The sequence below is a fragment of the Callorhinus ursinus genome, unplaced genomic scaffold (genome assembly GCF_003265705.2).
Source record: "Callorhinus ursinus isolate GAN/ISIS: 27379988/994484 unplaced genomic scaffold, GSC_fseal_2.0 scaffold19, whole genome shotgun sequence".
NCBI lineage: Eukaryota > Metazoa > Chordata > Mammalia > Carnivora > Otariidae > Callorhinus > Callorhinus ursinus.
The window spans coordinates 15219606-15238946 of NW_027397081.1; the positions used below are offsets into that span (position 1 = coordinate 15219606).

At 42.0% G+C, this 19341-nt stretch overlaps 1 protein-coding gene across 3 annotated transcripts in view; it reads right to left on the bottom strand.

Annotated features, from left to right (window-relative positions):
* Positions 1-13844: 13844 nt before the first annotated feature.
* The window catches only part of DDX6 (DEAD-box helicase 6), a 33874-nt gene continuing 28377 nt past the window's right edge, over positions 13845-19341 (bottom strand). For all 3 annotated transcript variants that reach the window (XM_025893352.2, XM_025893353.2, XM_025893354.2), the window contains exon 14: positions 13845-18193. The gene's annotated coding sequence lies outside the window, so the exon portion shown is untranslated. The remainder of the gene's footprint in view (positions 18194-19341) is intronic.

Sequence of the window (19341 nt, forward strand, 5' to 3'; positions counted from 1 at the left end):
GTTCCCTGGTAACAACTTTTCTTCTTTGGGTCCCAGAACCTCCAACTCATCAACCTCAAGGTTGTGGGGAGATAGGAGGCAAATATTTTTCTAGTAGGTTGTTGAGAATAGTAGTGAAAGAGGCCATTCTTACCTCCAGCCCGTGGTTCTTGGACCCATGTATGGCACCCTATATTGGCCACTGGTTTAAGGCACATATGGTGTCTTGTAGGACAGCACCCCAATCTTGCAGAATGTTGTCCTCAGCAGATAATTCCACCACTCCATCAAGCCAGAGTCTCCCAGGGATGCAAAAACTGAATCTCACTGTAATCAATAAAAAAATGCTAACCACCAGTAGAAGCCTCCCTGAAAGTCATGAGAGCCATGGTTATAAAGCAACACTATTAATCATTGTTTTTCATGCCACAACCAAAGGGCGGTGCCCTGCAAATACTTTAGCTAAACCAACAGTTCAGGCCCATTCCAGGCCTCCTCCCTTACCTGGTCACGAGGAACACCCTGAGGCCATAGGTGTCTTAGTAGAGACCCTGTTGTCATCTAGCCACGGCCACAGATCCATATGTTTGGAAACACTCCATGGCCATTGTTGACCTCAATAAAGAGATAAACAGAGGTAAGCCGGAAAAACAAGTTTATTCAGGACAAGCAAACTGTAGCAAGCTACTGGTGAGTCTGTTGAGGGTTTGGGGTAGATTGTATTTACGAGAAGAGAATGTAAAGAGAGGGGTGAGCTCAGTTCGAGTCAGTTCAAATAAAAAACAAATGGAGACCAGCCTTGAAAATTTTCCTAAGCAGACAGAATTGGTCAGTCACACAACCAAACCTCAATACAGGCTACTTTGTGAGACCAACCCAACCTGGGTCACCTCCTGTTCACGCCTCTGGCAAAACTTCCCGAGGTTAGTATGAAACAACCTCTAATCAACCTGCCATCATCCAAGAAAATTCCAACACTATCTATTTTCTTCAAATCAGACATTTACTGGGGTGCCTGGATGGCTCAGTTGGTTAGGCGGCCGGCTCTTGATCTCAGCTCAGGTATTCATCTCAGGGTCATGGGTTCAACCCCCCTCCCCCCAAAAAGTCAGACATTTACAGGAAATCAATCCTTTAGTCCCTAAGTTTTGTCTTTCTGAGAGCACATGAGAGTCTCTATTCTATATCCTCTAGTTCTATTTTATTTTCATTTAGTTTTATTTTTTAAAAAGATTTTATTTATTTGTCAGAGAGAGAGAGCCTCTGCACAAGCAGGGGGAGCAGCAGGCTCCCCACTGAGCAAGGAGCCCAATGGGGAACTCAATCCCAGGATCCCAAGATCATGACCTGAGCCAAAGACACACGGCTAGTTTATTCAAATTCTTTAACCTGGTGGTTATGGGCTTAAATTAAAGTTATATGTTTAAGAGTGATTGGTGGTGACAAAAATTACCCAAAATAACGAGTCACGAGTCACAAGATCCTTGAGCTTTAAAAAGATACCACACTCCTAAAAATACCAATTTTTATCTTTTAGGAATCGATCAGATTTAAATACAAGTTTTACATTGTATGTTTCAGTTTATCTAGTTTACTGCTCATAACAGTTTTTGAAAACTATCACCATTACAGGGCTTCCTTCACAGAGGGACTTACCCAGGGAAACCACAGCCATCAGCACACACGTAAGTCACCGCGCTTGATCTTACATGGGCTCTCTGTTGCCCCATGTGATTGTCACACTCTCCACCCTTAAGAAAATTGTCATTTTCATAACCACTCCCCAGACTATGGGGTCTGTCAAATGTCAGCACTCTTCCTGCCCCATCCACCCCTCCCCACCCCCACCACGCACCCTTCATTACAAATTGGTACATGCATCAAGCAACCTTAAAGAATTTTAAATCTGCCCTTATGACATCAAGTAGTTCTTGAAAAACTTTAGTAAGCATAACGTCACACAGAGGACTTGTTGCTTAAGGCAGATTTTCATGCCGATTCTCAGAGCTTTTAATTTCCTACTTCTAGGCGAGGAACCAGCATCTTTATCTTGAAGCTTTGACATTTTAATTATTATGCGTCATGGTGTGGACCTCCTTGGCTGCACCTTGTTTGGAACTCTCCATGCTTCCTGGATCTGGATGTCTGTTTCCTTCCCCAGGTTAGGGAAGTTTTCAGCTGTTGTTTCTTCAAACAAGTTTTCTGCCCCTTTCTCTCTCTCTCTCTCTCTCTCTTCCTTCTGGGACCCCTATGAAGCAAGGGTTTGTTTGTTTGATGTCGTCCAAAACACCCCTTAACCTATCCTCCTTTTTAAAAATTCTTTTTTTCTTTTTGCTGTTTAGTTTGGGTGCTTTCCATGACCCTGTCTTCCAGGTCACCAATCTCTTCTTTTGCACCCAGTAATCTGTTAATTCCCTCTTGTGTATTTTTCATTTTATTGTATTCTTCAGCTCTGGTTGGTTCTTTTTCATATTTTCTATCTTCTTGTTGAAGTTCTCAATGAGTTCATCCACTCTTTTCTCCAGTCTGCTGAGCATCTTTATGACGGGTACTTTGAACCCTTTATCAGGTAGATTGCTTATATCTGTTTCATTTACTTCTTTTTCTGAAATTTTCTCTTGTTCCTTTAGAGCATATTCATCCAAATTTGGCTTGACTCCTCATTTGGCGTGGTCTATGAATTAGGTGGGTACAGATACTTCTCCTAAACTTGAATGGATAATCTTGTGTATGCTTGTCCCCTGTGTAGACTGCATGTGCCTGGTGACTTTGGCTGGTTGGCTGGAGCTGTGGCTGACATGGGCTGGGGATCCTGGGGGCCATGCTGGTGGGACAGCTGGAGCTGAAGTGGGTGCAAGCCGGGGGCCCAAGGGCCCTCCATGCAGGGTTGCTCTGTCAGGGTAGCTGGAGTCAAGGTGGGTGTAGGCTGGGGGTCCTGGGGTGCTCTGCTCTGGAGGTGCCATGGCAAGCCATCTGGAGCTGAAGAGGTGTGGGCCTGGAGTGTTCTGGGATGTTTTGCCCCTGTGTCACCTTGGGGAAATGGCTGGAGCTACAGGGAGTACTGACTAGGGGTGTCCTGGTGTACTGAGCTGGGGCCGCCTTGGTGGGATGGTGTGGCCTAGGCCCCCCCACCCCCCGGGCTCACTGAGAAGGCAAGCCAGCTTTGGCGTCCAGACCCTGCTTCCACCTGTGTGATCAAGGTAAACAGCGGCACTCGCCTAGCCCCTCCAACCGAGAGAAAGTTCTAGCAGCTCTCCCATCTCTTGACAGGGTTCTAGGGCTAGTTCTTTTATATTCTAGTTGCCCTTTTATTTATTTTTTAAAGATTTCATTTATTTATTTGACAGAGAGATAGAGAGAGAGCACAAGTAAGCAGAGAGGCAGGCAGAGGGAGAGGGAGAAGCAGGCTCTCCGCTGAGCAGGGAGCCTGATGCGGGGCTCTATCCCAGGACCCTGGGATCACGACCTGAGCCGAAGGCAGACTCTTAGGACGACTGAGCCACCCAGGCGCCCCATCTAGTTGCTCTTTTAAGCCGCAGGGTTTTTTTCTATGCCCCAGGGCAGGTCCCTCAGTCCTATCCCTCCCGCTGCAGTTCACAGCTCTGGGTAGGGTTCCCTTCTGTTGCCTCCTGCTCTCTTGACCTTCTGGGGGTCTCTCTACCTTTTGTTGTGCAGAAGCTGTTCAGTCAACCCTCAGGTCTTCTTCAGGAGGACGTGCTCTCTAAGTAAGTGTAGAGTTGGTGTGTCTGTGGAGGAGGTGAGTTCAGGGCCTTCCTACATCGCCATCTTGTACTGGAACTAAGTTCACCTCCAGTTCTGTTAGACTGAGACTCTCTCACACCACATAGGTGCTGTGGCTTACTATGGTAACAACACGCACTGGTTAGCTCTGCTGGTTAAGCACCTGGCCTTTGCCACTCAGAGTCTCCATTATTCCCACTGAAATTAGGGAACCAATTCCAGCATCCCACTGTCACTTCCAGTGGCTCTGACCGAGTTCTTCAGGGAGCTGGTCCTCGCCTCACCTACTGAAATGGCGAGTTTTTCAGTTCTCCCAGAGAGTACAGGCAGGGGAAGCTGAGCAGGTCACGTATAATAGATCCATTCCAACATACTCGTTAGCTGGAGCCTTAAGAATTCTTTCTTGATGAACTTATGCTGGGGAAGACCCAGCACTTTGACCTCACTGATTGTAGGCCCATGGTTCGCAAAACTCAGTATCTATCACAATCACCTGAAGGGCACTTGTAACACAGATTGCTGGGGCCCTTTCCCTGAAGCTTCAGATTTGGGTGTCTGAGTTGAGGTCGGTGAATCTGTATTTCTAACAACTTTCAAGGTGTTGCTGGTACTGCTGGTCCAGGAACCCCACTTCAAAGCTCTTAAGAGCCACTGCAGTAGTCCACTAATAAGTCCAGGCTTTCGTTAGCCAATTTAGCAGATCACAAAGGCTACTCAAGGCTGCTCCAGCCAAACCATTAGGTGACTGCAGCTGTATCAGTGAACTGGCCTGATCAAATCTTATATTCCATCCCCTTTAGTCTGATATGCTGAGAAATCCCTCCCACGTGTATCCCCCCAGATTGTTGCTAATACAGATTAGCAAGACCTTGTAACTCCCAGACCTTGCACCTGTCTGAGTTACGCTGCGGTCTGACGGTCATCGGTCATCATGGGCCTAGAGGCGATGAGAGGTGGAGCCTGTGGAAAGTCCTACCTGCTTGTGAGATAATTAGCTATTGCACCCGGCCATTTAAAAGTTTTATGTAGAGAAAAGTTTACTTCTTGGCAGGCAGGGTTAAGGAAGGTTGGGAAAATATGTGTGGGGGTGCTTTTAGGGGAATTCGGAGGCTCAGGAATTCGTTTAAGACTTTGAGAGACTTTACTGGCCTTGTAACATTAGAATCTGAAAGTGTCCCCACCCACGCCAACCTAATTCCGAGAGAGAGCCATTTATGAGGTTTTTCAATTAAAAAAAAGTACACTTAATTTGGGGCGCCTGCATGGCGCAGTTAAGTGTCTGACTCTGGGTTTCAGCTCAGGTGGTGATCTCAGGATCATGAGATAAAGCCCGGTGGCTGACTAGCACAGAGTCTGCGTGGGTTTCTCTCTCTCCCTCATCCTCTGCCCCTCCCCCTCTCAAATAAATAAATATTAAAAAAAATAATATTAGAATAGTTTTAGATTTACAGAGAAGTTGCCAAGATAGTACAGAGACTTTCTATGTACCTTACACCCAGTTCCCCTGTTATTAATATCTCACATTCATATGGCATATTTGTCACCATTCATGAACCAATATTGAAACATGATTAGTGACTAAAGTCCACACTTTACTCAGATTTCCTCGTTTTCACTTATGCCTCTTTTCTTCCAGTACCATCCAGGATACCACTTTGTATTTAGTCGTCATGTTTCCTTAGGCTCCTCTTGGCTGTGACAGTTTCTCAGACTTTCCTTGTTTTTTTTTTTAAATTAGATTTATTGTTTAAGTGAATTCTACTCCCAACATGGGGCTCCAGTATATGAGCCTGAGATCAAGAGTAGCACGCTCTGTTGGCAGAGCCAGCCAGGTGCCCCAGACTTTTTTTTTTTTTTTATGACCTTTACAGTTTTGAGGGATACTGGCGAAATATTTTGTAGAATGTCCCTTAATTTGAGGTGTCTGGTGTTTTTCTCATAGTTATACTAGGGTCATGGGTTTGAGGGAGGAAGAACCAGAAGAGGTAAAGGGCCATTCTCAGCATCTCCTATCATGGTACATACTATCAACATGACTTTTCACTGTGGATCCTGACCTTGATCACCTGGCCGAAGTTGTGTTTGTCAGTTTTCTCCACTGTCAAGTTATATTTTTCCTCCTTTCTTTCCATACTCTCCTCTTTGGAAAGAAGTCACTATGTGCAGCCCACACTTTAAGAGTGGAGGAAGTTCAGGATGTTAGCGTAGTCGATGTATGCCTAAAAGCTTCATCCTGGATCTCAGACCATGTCCTTCTATAATATAAGAGGCTTGGTAGGGCTGAGTGTTCAGATAGGAGCTGCAATGTTACAGTCCTTACAATGAGACCCAGGTCTTGGTCTTCGGCTCTATGTGTCCTGTGACTACATATGATTCCTTCAAACCTTCCCTAAGGCCTTCTGGTTCTCCCCGTATGCTCTATTTTTTTTTTTAAACAGCTTTACTGAAGTGTAATTGACCTACAATAAACTACAGGTATTGAGAGTGTGCAATTTAATGTTTTAATGTATGTATAAACCTGTAAACCGCCATCATGATCAAGGTAATGAAAATATGTACCACTCCCAGGATTTTCCTCATGTACCTTTATGATCTTATCCTCCCTCCCACCTCTCCCCCCACAGGCAACCACTGATCTGCTTCTTGTCATTAGTTAGTTAGTTCGCATTTTCCAGAATTTTTTTTAAAGATTTTATTTATTATTTGACAGAGAGAGACACAGCGAGAGAGGGAACACAAGCAGGGGGAGTGGGAGAGCGGGAAGCAGGCCTCCCGCGGAGCAGGGAGCCCGATGCGGGACTCGATCCCAGGACCCTGGGATCATGACGTGATCCAAAGGCAGGTGCTCAATGACTGAGCCACCCAGGTGCCCCCAGAATTTTGTTTTTTATATGGAATCATACAGTATGTACTTTTTGTTCAACTTCTTTCACTCATCATAGCTGTTTTGAGATTCATTCATGTTGTTTTGTGTATTAATATGTGTCATTCTTTATTGTTGAGTAATAATGTGTGGGTATACTTCAATATGTTTATTTGCCTGTTGATATATATTTGGACTGTTTCTACTTCTTAGCTATTACAAATAAAGCTGCTGTGAACAGGGTGCCTGGGTGGCTCAGTCGTTAAGCGTCTGCCTTTGGCTCAGGTCGTGATCTCCCGGTCCTGGGATCAAGTCCTGCATCGGGCTCCCCGCTCAGCAGGAAGCCTGCTTCTCCCTCTCCCACTCCCCCTGCTTGTGTTCCCTCTCTCGCTGTGTCTCTCTCTGTCAAATAAATAAATAAAATCTTTTTAAAAAAACTGCTGTGAACATTCATATATAAGACTTTATATGAACATATGCTTTTGTTTTTCTTGGATAAATACGTAAGAGTGGAATGGCTGGATCATATGGTAGGTATGTGTTTAACTTTTTTTTTAAGATTTTATTTATTTATTTGAGAGAGAGAGAACGAGAGAGAGAGAGGGCATGAGCAGGGGGGAGGGGTAGAGAGAAAGGGAGAAGCAGACTCCCCACTGAGCAGGGAGCCCAATGCGGAACATGATCCCAGAACCCTGGAATCATGACCTGAGCCAAAGGCAGATGCTTAACTGACAGAGCCACCCAGGTGCCCTGACATTGTCTTTTTAATATTAGTCATTCAAATGGATATATAGTAGTACCACATTTAATGTGATTATTGATAAGATTAGGTTTACGTCTTTCAGCTTGTTATGCATTTCTAATGTCCCAGCTGTTCTTTCTACCCCTTTTTCTTATTTTTAGCCTTCTTTTGGATGAACTAAGTTTTTTTTTTTTATGATTCTATTTTATTTCCTTTTCTGGCTTATTAGCTATAACTCTTGGTTTTGTTAGGTTACTGGTTGCTTTAGTGTTTACAGCATGCATTGTAACTAACTCATCACAGTCTACTTGCCCAAGTGGTATTATTCCAGTGAAGATACAGAATAAGAACCTTACAATAGAACATTTCCATTTCTTCCCTCATGACTTTCTGTATCATTGGCATATATTTTCCTTCTACATATATTTTGTTTAAGACTTTATTTTAAGTAATCTCTGCACCCAGTGTGGGGCTCAAACTCAAAACCCCAAGATCAGGAGTCACATGCTCTACTAGCTGAGCCAGCCAGGCACCCCATCCTTTTACATATAATTAATTAATTAATGCCTAATTAATTAATTAATTTTTAAGTAGGCTCCCACTCAGTGTAGAGCCCAATGTGGGCTTGAACTCATGACCCTGAGATCAAGACCTGAGTGGAAATCATGAGTCGGATGCTTAACCAACTGAACCACCCAGGTGCCATCCTATCCTTTTACAGATATTTAAAATCCCACACTACATTTTTTACTATTTTTGTTTAAACAATCAATTATCTTTTAAAGGTATTAAAATATAATAAAAATGTCATATGTTTACCCATGTAATTACTCGTTTTAGTGTTTTTTATTTCCTTTTGGTAGATCCATATTTCCACATTATTTTATTTCATTTTGGCTTTTCCTTTAACAGTTCTTACAGTGTGGGTCTGATGGTAATGAATTCCTTTAGCTTCTGTATGTCTGAAAATTTTTTATTTGGTCTTCATTTTTGAAATGTATTTTAATGGGTATAAAATTCAAGGTTAATGGGTTTTTTTCTTTCAGTATTTAAAGATGTTGCACTACTGACTTCTCTCTTGAATTCTTTATAAGAAATCTACTCTCATTTTTATCTTTGCTCCTCTGTGTGTGTGTGTGTGTGTGTGTGTGTGTGTGTGTGTGTGTTCTCTGGCTGCTTGTAAGATTTTCCTTTATCATTAGTTTTGAGCAATTTGATTCTATCTTAAAGTTTTCATATTTCTTTTGCATGCTTAGGTTTTATTGAGATTCTTGATCTGGGGGTTTATAGTTTTAATTAAATTTTTAAAATTTGGGCCATTATTTCTTCAAAATTTTTTTCAGTCCCTTCTTTCTCCCCTCCTTTGAGTACACATATTACACAGATATTAGGCCACTTGAAATCGTTCTGTTGCCCACTGATACTCTGTTCATTAAACAAAAAAACAAGGTTTTTCATTGTGGATAGTTTCTATTGCTGCATCTTCAGGGTTACTCATCTTTTTTTCTGCAGGGTCTAATATGCTGTCGTCAATCTGCTCCAGTATATTTTTCATCTCAGACATTGAGTTTTCATCTCTAGAAATTTGAGGGTTGTTTTGTTTTAACATCTTCTATCTCTTTGCTTAACTTTTGGACTGTCTGGGACAGAGTTATAATAGTTTTAATGTCCTTGTCTAGTAATTCTAATAGCTGGGTCAGTTCTGACTGACAGATTATTCTCCTTATTCTGGGTCATACTTTTCTGCTTTTTTGCATGCTTTTTAAAAAACCAGCTGCCAGTTATTGTGAATTTTACCTTGTTGGGTGCTGCAGTTTTTATACTCTTATAAATATTCTTGAACTTTGTTATTATTTGGAAAGCGCTTGATTCTTTCAGGTATTGCTTCTTCGGATTTGAGAAATGGGACCATCTGTGCTCACTCTATTTTCCACTGCTGAGGCAAGACTTTTCTGAGTACTCTATCCCACGCCCCATGAATCATGAGGTTTTCCAGTCGGCCTGGTGGGAAGAGGCCACTGTTCCCAACCCCATGTGAGCGCTGGGCACTCTTCCCCCTAATTCTTTTGAGTGGCCCTTTCTTCTGCCTCAAGGAGTTTCTACATACGCTTGGGCTGATCAGTATTCAGCCAAATGCTCAAGGGGACCCGCTGCACATCTCTGGAGTTCTTTTCCTTTGCAATATTCTCTCCTCTCTAGTACTCTGTCCTGCAAACTCCATCTGCTTCGTTTTCTCAGTATCAGCTCTGTTTCCTCAATTCAGTTTGTAGGGCTCCACTTGGGTTCCCTCTCCTGCATCGTGGCTGGGAAACTCTTTCGGGCCGGTAAGCTTGGTGATCATAACCATGGGGCTCATCTCATCTTTCTGATCTTCAGGTTTCACTGCCTTCCAGTGGCTGGTGTCCAGTGTCTTGAAAACGACTGCTTCCTGTATTGTCCACCGTTGATTGTTTCAGGAAAGGAAGTAGATCTGGTCACTGTTACTTCATCTTGGCAGGAAGTGGAAGGCAGTAGTCCTCCTCCCCAGCCTCCACTGGCATGTTCCCAAGTGCATGTTTATAGTTTTAAGTTTCTTTTCTTCTCCTATGTCCTCTAGGGCTCTGTATCGGCCAGAATTAAATCAAGGAAAGAGAACTACAATGGACATTACAAAGAATTTATTATAGGAACTAGATTTTACTTCAGTGGTTCTCAAAGTGTGGTCCCTAAACCAACAACATCAATTATCAGCATTACATTAGAGTTTGTTAGAAATGTAAATATCTAGGGGCCTGGGTGGCTCAGTTGGTTAAGCGACTGCCTTCGGCTCAGGTCATGATCCTGGAGTCCCGGGATCGAGTCCCGCATCGGGTTCCCTGCTCGGCGAGGAGCCTGCTTCTCCCTCTGACCCCCCCCCCTCATGTGCTCTCTCTCTCTCATTCTCACTCTCTCAAAGTAAATAAATAAATCTTAAAAAAAAAAAGAAATGTAAATATCTAGGCCCCAACACAGACCTACTGAATCAGAAGCTCTGAAGTCTGTGAGATTCAGTAAACTGGTGTTAATAAGCCCTCTAGGTGATTCAGATGCATGTTGAAGTTTGAGAGTCACTGCTTTACATAACTGGAGGAGAGACTGGGGAAGTAATGGTCCAAATGAAGGTGTTGGAAAAGCAGGGGAAAAATCACTTAAACACTACCAGGGGTGAACAAGTTAGTGCTTTGAGGGAAATCTGGGAGTGAGGCACATAGCTGCTGGAATAGGATCACAGAGGGGACTGGAGTAGATGATTGAAGGCTGTTGTCTCTTCATAGCTACAGTCTGTGAATTCATAGCCAAGTGGTCTGGCCATAGGTCTGGGGTTGCTGTTGTTCAGCAGATCAACAATCAGGAAAAAGAGCTGGGCATGGAGCAAGAACAAAGATGCACAAGGAAAAAGAGCAAGAGGAAACTGGAAATTTCTGGCACATTTCTGTCACCTCTGACCATGATGACCTTCAGATTGTTAATGCAAGCTGCTTTAATCCTACCTCCCAAATTTTGTGCAAATTTTCTTTGGGCCAACTCTGATCCCTACCCAAACAGGGAAGGGGATTCTGGGAAATGTAGGTCTAGATTAGCTCTATAGACAAATTACAAAACCACAAAGTTCCATTCTACGTTAACCTGACATTTGGTCACACCTCTTTTAACCATATTTAACTTCCAAATAAACAGCAAAGTCTTGCTTCTGATTAACATAATTCATGGTTCATCAAAAAAATCAAAACCAGGGGCATCTGGTTGGCTAAGTTGGTAGAGCATGCAACTCTCGATATCGAAGTAATGAGTTCAAGCCCCATGTTGGGCATGGAGCCTACAAAAAAAAAAAAAGAAAAAAAGATCAAGAACATGCTAACCCTCTCCCCCAAAGAGAATACAAATTCTTAGTTCACATTATCTTCAGGTGATGTTCAAGCCTTTTCTAAAGTAGGTCAAAGTCCCCTCTGATCTCTATTAATACTTCTTAGATGGTAGAAGGAAGAGAGAAAAAGAATTAGTTGATACATACCTAATAGGTTTATAATAAGAAAAATTCGTAACTATTAACTCATTTCTACAATTGGTCATGTGGTCATAAATGGTGTCTATAACTTCTTCCTTCCTTCTTCCACCACCCATTCCGTATTTCCTTTGCCCTGTTCAAGTGCCTTGGATAGTCCTGATTGCTTGCCTGGTGGAATGACCCAGACCTTCTTTCCTGAAGGGTCTCGGATCTTACTAGTCCAGTCTGCACTGAGTTGTAGTTTTCCACTAGCCTTTATCACATTATATGGTAAAATTAAGAGTAGCCCCAGGAGATCTGCTGCATTCCAGACATATTGACTCTTAACCCTCTGTGTGTGATCAAAACCCAATTTCCCCTTTCAAATCTGGATCAGTCACCGGAAAGCAGCCCACTGGTTCATTATCATGAGAAGCCCAATGTGGCAACCTCAGTTTCCAGTTTAATGGAACTTCTGCTGAGTTCTCTGGAGGAGGCATGCCTTTCCTGGGAACTAAGACCGCTGGACCAGCAGAACCCAAAGTTGCCTTATGACTTGATGAGTCAGGCAACATCCAATTCATGATGGGCAATTCAGGTAATTTGGTAATGCTTGGTGGTCAAGCATTCAGTCCTTCCTAGGGCCCAATAGCAAGCTAGAAACTTTGTCAAAAGGAGGAATACTTTTTCTGCAGAGGATGGCATAGCTTTTCTTCAAAATCCTAAAGGACTCTGCTGTCATTCACTGAAAGGAACCTGCCAAAGGCTCTATACAAGCATCCCTACCTGCCACAGATAACTCCAAGATCATTAGATCTGCTAGATCTTAAGGCCTAAGTGGCCGAGCAGCCTGTACTGCAGCTTGGACCTGTTGCAGAGCCTTCTCTTGTTCTGGGCCACCCTTGAAAATGGCAACAATTCTGATTTCTCAGCAAATGAGTGACACACCCGAAGTATGTATTGCCTTCAAAATCCAAAGAGGCCCACTAGGCATTATGTCTCTTTCTTAGTGATAAGAGAAGCCAGATTTAGCAATTTGTCCTTCACCTAGAAAGGGGTATTGCAACATGCCCCAGTCCTTTGGATCCCTAGAATTTCATTGAAGGAGGTCCGTGATTTTGTGAGATCGATTTCCTATCCTCTAGCGTGCCTGAGTTTTACCAAAGTATCCAGGTTGATGCTATATCCTGCTCACCATGTCCTAATATTGTGGGCCAGCATGATACCCTGTAGAATTCAGAGGTGATCAGTCTCTCCAGACTGGCTAGAAGGGTAATAGAGCCTTGACATAAAACAATGAAGTTGTACTGTCAGTCCTGACAGCCAATAGCAAATGGTTTGTCATTACTATGAGGTCTGGGGTGTGTGTGGGGGGAGCATTCACTACATCAGTAGCTGCATTCCAGGTGGCAGATAAATTTTTTTTCCCAGCAAACACACATGTATCTGGAACAGCAGTTGCAATGGAAGTCATCACCTGGTTAAGTTTATGATAATCCACTATCATTCTTTATAATCCATTTGTCTTCTGCACAAACCAAGTATGTGTGTGTTGAATGATATGGTAAGAACCACCAATGTTTCATCTTTCGAGTCTGTCAGAGGCACGTCTCTGCAATCTCCTCTGCTCTTTAGATCGAAAAGTTGAGGCCAGTCCCATGTTTCTTCAAATGTACTGTAGTGAAAGAACTGTTTACAACTTTGCTGTAGTTTAGTCTTGCAATCAGGTTAATAAGCCCTTCAATTTTTTCAAAATTGTTGTGGCATTGCAATCCATGAACGTGGCACCTCTCAATTTCTCTCAACAGTGTTATTTTGCAGCTTTCAGTAATACTAAGTTGTGCACACTTTGCTAGTTGTACCCAAGTGTTTCTTTTGGGTTAGAGCAAAGGGGGCTGTGTTTAGCTTTAAGCGTCTGAATTTCTCACTTAGGTCGTTTGATTTTTCATTAGTATTTTGTACTTCTTAGCAAATTTTTTTAAGATTTTGAGAGAGCACAAGCAGAGGGAGAGGGAGCAGGCTCCCTGCTGAGCAAGGAGCCCAATGTGGGACTTGATCACAGGACCCTGGGATCATGACCCGGGGCCAAAGGCAGCCAGCCGCTTAACGGACTGAATCACCCAGGCATCCCTTTAGCACACAAATTGTTCATATTGTTAAATTCATTCCTAAGTAAACTTTGTGGGCATGTTCAGTTTACTGAAACATCTGAACAGTTCTGGGAGGGGATTACTTATAACCCACTTCCATGTATCACAGACTAACATCTCTCCAAATGATTAGCTCAGTTCTCTGTTCAGGCAATGAAAATCGAAAAAGTGAAATGAGGACGGTAGGACAGTATCTACACTGGATGAGGGTGCTGAGATGAGCCATCTCAGATTTTCCTCAACTGGGCTTAGAGAAGTAGTGCTGAGATGTCCTACTGTCTCACCATGTGAATTACTTTAGTCAAATGTTCTCATATGCAAGAATTCCTAAGTAGCACAGCCTGCTAAGGACATACCACACACACATTTGGAGTTCCAGTGGGCTTTTATTGAGATAAATTAACAAAAACCAAGATTTTATCAACCATTTTTTCTGAACCTTATAAACGCAGCAGACTCTGGTCCATATATGTGTACATACAACGTAACACATCCCAACAAAAACAGAGTCCCACTGGAACATTTGCCAATTAACAGAAAGCCAATTTTCCCTTTCCCCAAATGTTTTCAAAATTTTGAGTCCCAACTGTTCACTTCTCAGTGGTACTCGTCCCTTGTGGCTAGGGACACTGGAATTCTATCCCATTTTTACTGAAAATACATTTTTTCAAGTTTTAGTTTTGTTTCAAAAAAGGGAAGTGACTTTGTTTTCTCCAGGCACCCCTCCCCCACAACCATTGGTTAAAATACAGTAGCCTGTATCTTAATAACCCAGCCCTACCCCCTCCCTTGCCCTGCCCAGTATTGTCTACTGGAGAATTTAAACACACTTCTGCTGGAATCTGTCAGCTGTGGAGGGGCAGAGTCCAGGTGCCAGGCTAGCTCCCTCTAACCTCATACACTGTTAAATAGCCTTTGGACACTTAACTCTCTACCCCAAAGATGAGTTTTTAAGACCAGAGATTTTCTTTGGGAGTTTAAGAAAACTGTCTTTAAGGATATAAAGCATAACTACAAGCTCACAAAAGTCCACTTAATTTCACAAAAAGTTGACTTCAGCTCCCATGAAGCCAAAAATTTTGCCTGACAAAGGTATTTTGTCAGAAAATGATTCCACAGTAACAATTTTTAAGATACACAGAACGCTGAGAAAAGTAGCAAATTAAAATAACATGGCTTAATTCCCCAAAAATTATTTCATCTTTTTGTTACTCATCTATAGGGTCAGGAGTGTGGCTAAAGGCCATTTCTGATGAGGTTATGAACTTCCAAAGTGTTTCTAAATCCTTAGTGCAGACACCCTCCCTTTTGGGGCATAGTAACCTCCCTCCCACCCCTATTAAAAAAAAAACAAACAAAAAAACAACAAAAAAAAACTAAACCAAGTGATCAGAATGAGATGTTTTGATTCCAACAAATTTACACTCAAGGCTTTGTGCTGGTTCTAACTCAAGCCTGATGGTATCAAACACAAAGCACACAGCGAAGGAAAGATGCTCCCATCTCATTCTGAAAAGAGATATTGATAACCAATTGCCTCCCCCCTCCCCCCAGCCATTGGGACCCACCCATATTACGATGCTGAGACCAACTGGAAAATAATTGAGAGATATATTTAGATTTGCTTCTCCCTTACTTCTTCCCATGGAAGATCATTTTAGAATAAGTTTATTCTATTCCCAAGGGAAAGCCAAGAAAGTTTCTCCATTGGAATCTATGGGAAGAGAAAAACAAGAGGCCCAGAGGCAGCAAGGTGTGTAACAGTCCATAACCCATTACACAACTACAACCATAGGCAAAACCATGAGTTGGACATAATTTAAATATTAAAAATAGGGAAGTTTCATCCAAACGAACCACTGGAAAAAATATTACCATTACTTAAAACAGACACCCAACAGTGGAAAGAACACAAAAACAATTTCCAGTAACAGTGCTCCTTATAGTGAGGGAGATTAAAAAAAAAAAAAAAAAAAAGAGACTAGGCTTTGACCTAGTCCTTAGAGCATCTTTCCATTTAGCAATTCCTATTCAAGAGTCAAGCACCAAAACTGGACAGCTGCCTCTACAGGACTGTGTCCAATAGTGGTGTTCCAGATCATTTAAGTGCCACTCCTCATCAGAGGCTATACTTCAGTAATACTTTCAATTAAGTCTGTGCTTTAAGAGGGACCCACAGTCATGTGGCACCAGGCACAGTCTGAGAATGGCAAAGACTGCGCGGTTTGTCTTGTCACCCACACACTCTCTAGCGAGATATCCAATTCCATCGACAAGCCTTTGCTTTTCTTCTGTAATGATCCCTCTTATCTCGCCAGAGGTGGGGGGAAAAGAGCTGCATCAGTACAAGGGCAAGATTTTTTTGGTCAAAAGTTGATGCCTTCTAAATTCCCTCCCCCCACCCCTCCCTGGAAAAAAGTTATTCCTTAATTAGGGCTTGTATTTAGTAACCAACATTGGCCAGATAGAACATAGCTTGGATACTAAATAAATTGAACTTATTCTTTTTGGGGTTTGTACTGTGCAGCTCTTGCTACAGTTTAAGGAGTTAGGGCTACGTCTGATCAGGAGGCATCTGCAGGATTTTGATCCTAAGGAGTTTTGGGTGAGTCACAAATAGTTTTGCTTAGAACTAGGCAAGAGTCAAAAAAAAGCAACTTTGAATAATTTCTTTCTTTATCCAGGTGAGTTAAGCATGAAAGCATATGCAGGACTTACCTTGTTTTGAAAAAATGGAATATGGAAATCAAATTTTTTTAATTTTATTTTTTGCCTTTTTTTTTTTTTTTAAAAACCCTAGATGCCTCCTGATTGACCTAGTACACTGGGTTAAAAGGGAATTAAAAACATTTAAAAAAAAAAGTTCACTGGTTTTGATTCATCTCACTCCTTTTGCCTGGAGATCAGGCCAAACATCAAGCATGTTGGGAGGGGCACAATTTAAAGCAACACTACTGACTGTAAAGCATTTGCCAGCAATTTACAATGCAAAATGACAGGTAATTCTTGTCACAAAGCAAAAGGATGGCAAGCAGCTTTCTGTAGCATGAAAGTTAACAGCTCTCAGGAGTTGCCCATTCCTGCAAGTTTGTGTCTCAAGGTGGGCAGAGGGCAACACACTTAACACAGTACAGGAAGTGATCCACAGAAAATAAGCTCCAGAACTGCTAACATTACCAAAGCTGGTACTGGCTAATATTCTGAAATGCAAAATCCATGCTTTGTACATATACTGCTCAGACACTGCCACTCAACTGAATTCCCACACTGCAAGGGAGATTAATCTTTGTCCCCTTTTGCTGAGCTTGAAAAGTTCCTCAAACTTTTTTTAAAAGGGGGAGAAGCAAAATCAGAGAGAGCTTCTCAAAAATAACATCTTGAGTCATAGGTTTTTGAAGTTTCCTTGCTCTCTCTGGCAGGTGTTCTCCAAAGGTATTAGATGATACAGTGTGGCAGCAAACAGTGAATCCCAGACTTCTGGGTTCCTCTTCCAACACAGGGTCACCAAAGAGGCCTGCTCTCTACACTAAGAGGCCAAAGTACTTTTTAGAATTTAGTGTTGCGGAAAACTGAGCCCCTCTCATCTTTAGCTGCTCCCATAATCACTCTAATCCCCTTAATCCCAGCAACCTTCATCCAAAAAAAAAATATATATATATGTATATATATATATGAACCCAGAAAAAAACTTATTTACAAAGTTTATACAAGTATACACACCCAATTTTCTATGGGACACGCTTTGCCACAGAGGAAAGAGGGTCAAGGCTCTGACATGTCTACACATCAAGTGCCATAACTGCTAATGGAAGCGTATGTAAACCAGTCTTTAGTGTTCTGCTATAGAGCACAAAGGCTTGTCATATGGCTCCTGCAATGATAGACTGCTCTTTCCTTTGGGAGCGATGATGTTGTAATCTACTCAGCCCAGAAGAAATTTTTACTTGGGATTGTTTTTTTTTTTTTTAAATACATGTATTTACAGTGCGGATGAACTGCAGTTGCATATCAACTCCTCCACATAAAGAAAAATAGAATGATGTTTAACATTACTAATATGTGTCATCTTCCAGCCCTGGGCTTGAGTATCGGGTAAAAAGGGAAGAGAGAGACTTCAACTTGAAACCAAAATGAAAAGACAAAAAATTTAAAAAGACAGGGGAAAAAAAAAAGAGAAAAGAAAAAAAGAAAGAATTTCTATTGTTGATTCCTTGGGCTGTGTCTAAAAGATGATATTCTGAATGGTCTCATAGCATAAGGCACTTCGCACAAATAAGTAATAAGCTCTTCAGGCTTAAAAAACGGATGAGTAATAAGGGAGAAGTTGAAATGCACTCAAGAGTCAGCTGTTGGAGAATTTTGAAATTGTAGACAAGCTTGTGTGTTCATCAAGATTCTTCTCTTTTTAGGGTTTCTCCCCTTCTCTTCTTTCTCCTCCTTCCTTGTCCCCCTTCCCCAGAAAACATTTTTTAAAAACCAGCAGTTAGTGCAACTAATGTTCAGTCAGCACACAGTGCAAACAAGTGGAACAAAAAGGTAAATTCCTTCTTTTCAGCTTTTTCTCTTCACCAGTTAAAAAAAGAAAAAATGTCTGAGCTCTTTTAAGTCTTCATAGTTCCAAAATAAAAAGAAGATGAAAAACCCACAAAGAGAAGAGCATCCCCCCAAACGATGTGTCAACAGATCCAAACGAGCCTTCTGTAGTTTGTCAAAGCCTAAAGAAATAAGGAAGAGACCTAAAATTAACTTTTGTGAAAACAATATGAACCAGGATACCTAGGTTTTCACAACTCCAACCAAATGGTTTCTCTGTAGTGGCTTCTACTAAGCCTTTGCCCGCTGTAGAATCCATTTAGGATTAAGGATTTTCTGCTAGGCATTCCAGAGATAGAACAAGAGCCTGAAAGTTCTGATATCCAAAACAATTAAATCAAGAAAAATTAAAAAAAAAATTTTTTTTAAAGATTTTATTTGACAGAGAGCGAGAGAGGGAACACAAGCAGGGGGAGTGGGCGAGGGAGAAACAGGCTTCCTGCTGAGCAGGGAGCCTGATGTGGGGCTTGATCCCAGGATCCTGGGATCATGACCTGAGCTGAAGGCAGACGCTTAACAACTGACCGACCCAGGCACCCCCAAATTTTTTTTAAACTTCCATAAACTTGACAGTCTGCCAGGATACCAGCAAACATTGGCTACTTTTATGTTTGTCTGAGGGTTTTGTTTGACCTTTTGGGGGGTGGGGGGAGAAAGAAAGAAACTAAAGTGAAAAGAGCAACTCAGAAACTTTGAAAGAGTAACAGATAAATGGGGTGCCTGGGTGGGTCAGTTGGTTAATCACCTGACTTAGGCTGAGGTTAAGCTCCTAGGATCCTAGGGTTCCTAGCTTGGCAGGGAGTCTGCCCGTCCCTCTCCCCTCTGCTCGTCCCCCTGCTTGTGCCCTTTCAAATAAATAAAATCTTAAAAAAAAAAAAAAAAAGAGTAACAGGTAAAATGCTTATTGCTAATTTGGAAGCTACCATCTCTCAAATAAAACAGATTTTCATTTTCCTTAGAAAAAGCTGCAAAACAAGCCTGTATTCTTTATGTTGAGCCTTCTTTTGAGCATTACTACCAGAATCCAATAGTCACCAAACAATGAAAGAGGGTGGCGCAAGAAACAAGACTGGGCATTTAAAAAAAGGCAGTTACCCTCTCAACCTGATTACACATTTGGCAATGAGGCACTGCAGGTAATTAACCTGATTTATTAAGATGCCCAGCAGAAATTAAGAGTGATGATAACAACAGAGAAATGACTGAGTGATAAAGGAAAAGACAAAAAAACATTTTCATATTCAAATTGTTGAAAAAGATTCCTTGCTTT